Source organism: Rutidosis leptorrhynchoides, chromosome 3 (assembly GCF_046630445.1).
Source record: "Rutidosis leptorrhynchoides isolate AG116_Rl617_1_P2 chromosome 3, CSIRO_AGI_Rlap_v1, whole genome shotgun sequence".
Taxonomy (NCBI): Eukaryota; Viridiplantae; Streptophyta; class Magnoliopsida; order Asterales; family Asteraceae; genus Rutidosis; species Rutidosis leptorrhynchoides.
Genome location: NC_092335.1, coordinates 168,080,823 through 168,085,941, shown reverse-complemented (window position 1 = coordinate 168,085,941; position 5,119 = coordinate 168,080,823).

The following is a 5,119-nucleotide window of genomic DNA, read 5'->3' as shown; positions in this document are numbered from 1 at the left end:
AATATACAATGGTATAGGTTCGTGAATCCGAGGCCAACCCTGCGTTGTTCAATGACGTCATATGTATTTTTACTACAAAATACAGTATTGTGAGTTTCATTTGATTCCCTTTTTACTCTTTACATTTTTGGGCTGAGAATACATGCAAATGCTTTATTAACTGTTTTACAATATTTATATGCGAGAGTTTCATTTGCTCCCTTTTTACTCTTTACGTTTTTGGGCTGAGAATACATGCAAATGCTTTATTAACTGTTTTACAATATTTATATGTGTGAGTTTCATTATTCCCTTTTTAAATGCTTTTGCAAAATATATTTTTGGGACTGAGAATACATGCGCTGTTTTTTATAACTGTTTTACAAAATAGACACAAGTAATCAAAACTACATTATATGGTTGAATTATCAAAATCGAATATGCCCTTTTTTATTAAGTCTGGTAATCTAAGAATTAGGGAACAGACACCCTAATTGACGCGAACTCTAAAGATAGATCTATCGGGCCCAACAAGCCCCATCCAAAGTACCGGATGCTTTAGTACTTCGAAATTTATATCATGTCCGAAGGAGGATCCCGAAATGATGGGGATATTCTTATATGCAAAATTGTGAATGTCGGTTACCAGGTGTTCAATCCATATGAATGATATTTTGTCTCTGTGCAGGGGACGTATGGTTATGAGAAATGGAAATATGAAATCTTGTGGTCTATTAAAATTATGAAATGATTATTTATGTTAAACTAATGAACTCACCAACCTTTTAGTTGACACTTTAAAGCATGTTTATTCTCAGGTACGAAAAAAATCTTCCGCTGTACATTTGCTCATTTTAGAGACAATACTTGGAATCATTCATGACATATTTCAAAAGATGTTGCATTCGAGTCGTTAAGTTCATCAAGATTATTATTAAGTCAATTATAGTTTGAATATATTATATAATGGTATGCTTGCTATCAACTTTCAATGTAATGAAAGTTTATCTTTTTAAAAACGAATGCAATGTTTGTAAAATGTATCATATAGAGGTCAAGTACCTCGCGATGTAATCAACTGTTGTGAATCGTTTATAATCAATATGGACTTCGCCCGGATGGATTAGGACGGGTCCTTTCATTAATTGATTTCGTCGCGAGGTTTTGACCTCTATATGAGACGTTTTTCAAAGAATGCATTCATTTTTATAACAACCATAACCTTTATTTTATCGATAAAGGTATAAAAAGCATTACGTAGATTATCAAATAATAATAATCTAAAATATACCGTTTACACACGACCATTACATAATGGTTTACAATAAAAATATATTATATCAAAGTAAGTTTCTTGAATGCAGTTTTTACACAATATCATAAAGCATGGACTCCAAATCTTGTCCTTATTTTAGTATGCAACAGCGGAAGCTCTTAATAATCACCTGAGAATAAACATGCTTAAAACATCAACAAAAATGTTGGTGAGTTATAGGTTTAACCTATATATTATCAAATCATAATAATAGACCACAAGATTTCTCATTTTCATAAATATCATTACACTCGCAAGTGCATAAAAATCATTCATATGTTGAACACCTGGTAACCGACGTTAACTTAATGCATAGAATATCCTCAAAACAGAACCTCTTGTCTGTATAATAATCTCAAAGTACTAAACCATCCATAACCTGAATGGGGGTTGTTAAGCCCAATAGATCTATCTTTAGGATTCGCGTCAATTAGGGGCCATTTCCCTAATTCTTAGGCTACCAGACTTGAAGGGCGATATTTGGTTTAATAATCCAACCATAGAATATAGTTTCGCATACTTGTGTCTATTTTGTAAAACATTTATAAAACTGCATGTATTCTCATCCCAAAAATATTAGATTTTAAAAATGGGACTATAACTCACTTTCACAGATTTTTACTTCGTCGGGAAGTAAGACTTGGCCACTGGTCGATTCACGAACCTATAACAAATATGTACATATATATCAAAGTATGTTCAAAACATATTTACAACATTTTTAATACGTTTTACTGTTTTAAGTTTATTAAGTCAGCTTTCCTCGTTAGTAACCTACAACTAGTTGTCCACAGTTAGATGTACAGAAATAAATCGATATATATTATCTTGAATCAATTCACGACCCAGTGTATACACGTCTCAGGCTAGATCACAACTCAAAGTATATATATTTTTGAAATCAACCTCAACCCTGTATAGCTAACTCCAACATTACTGCATATAGAGTGTCTATGGTTGTTCCAAATAATATATATACATGGGTCGATATGATATGTCAAAACATTTGCATACGTGTCTATGGTATCCCAAGATTACATAATATATTAGAATACATGTATAATACAATATAAGTTAGCTAGGATATGATTAATATAGATTTGTTACAATATTTCCCGTAGCTACAACAATCAAAAAAATATCCAATCTTGTTTTACCCATAACTTCTTCGTTTTAAATCCGTTTTGAGTGAATCAAATTGCTATGGTTTCATATTGAACTCTATTTTATGAATCTAAACAGAAAAAGTATAGGTTTATAGTCAGAAATATAAGTTACAAGTCATTTTTGAAAGAGGTAGTCATTTCAGTCGAAAGAACGACGTCTTGATGACCATTTTGAAAAACATACTTCCACTTTGAGTTTAATCATGATTTTTGTATATAGTTTCATGTTCATAAGAAAAATCATTTTCTTAGAAGAACAACTTTTAAATCAAAGTTTATCATAGTTTTTAATTATCAAACCCAAAACAGCCCGTGGTGTTACTACGACGGCGTATGTCCGGTTTTACGGTGTTTTTCGTGTTTCCAGGTTTTAAATCATTAAGTTAGCATATCATATAGATATAGAACATGTGTTTAGTTGATTTTAAAAGTCAAGTTAGAAGGATTAACTTCTGTTTGCGAACAAGTTTAGAATTAACTAAACTATGTTCTAGTGATTACAATTTTAAACCTTCGAATAAGATAGCTTTATATGTATGAATCGAATGATGTTATGAACATCATTACTACCTCAAGTTTTGTGAATAAACCTACCGGAAAAGAGAAAAATGGATCTAGCTTCAAAGGATCCTTGAATGGCTTGAAAGTTCTTGAAGCAGAATCATGACACGAAAACAAGTTCAAGTAAGGTTTCCACTCGAAATAAGATTGTTATAGTTATAGAAATTGAATCAAAGTTTGAATATGAGTATTACCTTGAATTAGAAAGATATCTTACTGTAAATAAGAAAGATTTCTTGAGATTGGATGATCACTTGAAATGGATTTGCAAGATTGGAAGTAAGCTAGAAAGATTTCTTGAAGTGTTCTTGAATGGTTATTTTTATGATGATTAAAGCTTGTAATTGAAGCTAAAAGATGGTGAAAATGCTTGGAGATGATCAAGTATGATGTTAGGAGTATTTTGAGAGAGAATTTGGAGTGTAAGTATGAGAAAATGGAATGGAAAAATGGGGTGAAATCATAAAAACGAAATTACTTGTTATAAAGAAAAAAAAAGATCCTTAAGTTTGTTTTTATCTCATTAGTCATACAAGTTGTTAAATAATGTGACGACCCGTCCTTATCCACCTGAACGAAGTCATCAACATTTGGTCCCATTGCGATGATCGACTCTAAGTAATGTCCTTAAAATGAGCAAATGCACAGCGGAAGACTTAATTCGTACCTGAGAATAAACATGCTTAAAAGTGTCAACCAAAAGGTTGGTGAGTTCATAGGTTTATCATAACAATCTTTTCAATATATTAATAGACCACAAGATTTCCGTTTATAAATATATGTACACTCGCAAGTGTATAAAAGTATTCTATAAGTTGTAGGCACCCGGTAACAAGCCTTAACGTTCATGTTTTACCCTCTGAAGTACACCAGATCAGGTGTGTTTAAAATAACCTCGAAGTACTAAAGCATCCCATAGTCAGGATGGGGTTTGTCAGGCCCAATAGATCTATCTTTAGGATTCGCGCCTACCGTACATAGACAAGTAGTTTAATGTTACCAAGCTAAGGGTATATTTCTGGTTTAAACCCACGTAGAATTGGTTTTAGTACTTGTGCCTATTTCGTAAAACATTTATAAAAACAGCGCATGTATTCTCAGTCCCAAAAATATATATAAAAGGGAGCAAATGAAACTCACCATACTGTATTTTGTAGTAAAAATACATATGACGTCATTGAATAAGTGTAGGGTTGGTCTCGGATTCACGAACCTATATAATTTATATATATTAAAACGTATAACTAACATGTACTAATAATCGAACCCGTTTGTATATATTACTTATTTTAAAATAGTAATGTAATATATATATAGTTATCATATATGTATTTGATATATTTTTATATAAATAACTTTTGATTTGTTAAAATAATAATTTTAATAATACTCAAATAGTGTTGATAATGAAAATGATTAGATTTAATAATGATAATATAAATTCTTGGTAATAATACTAGTTATTTTATTTGTAGTAATAATAATACTAATAATAATGTTATTAATAGTAATAATAATGGTAATGCTTATAATGATAATCTTACTAAAATACCTTTGTTAATAATAATAATATTTTTTTTTTAAAATGATAGTTTTAATGATAATACTAATAATAATAATAATAATAATAATAATAATAATAATAATAATAATAATAATAATAATAATAATAATAATAATAATAATAATAATAATAAATAGAAGTAATTATACCTTAGATAACAAATCCATTACTATTAAAAGGAGTCCAAGAAAGATAGCCCAATTGTATTGTTAAGTGGATTTCCCAAAGCAGCCCATGATTCATTTTGGCCCAACAGGCTCAGGTTTTTACAACAGCCCAACTTAAAAAAAAACAAAGGCAGACGTCCGGGCATAGTTTCGAACCCAGGACCTCTCGTATGTAGTGACCCGAACTTTTCCATGTTTATATATATTAATTGAGATTGATGTTTACATGATTAAATGTTTCCAACATGTTAAGCAATCAAACTTGTTAAGACTTGATTAATTGAAATATGTTTCATATAGACAATTGACCACCCAAGTTGACCGGTGATTCACGAACGTTAAAACTTGTAAAAAAACTATATGATGA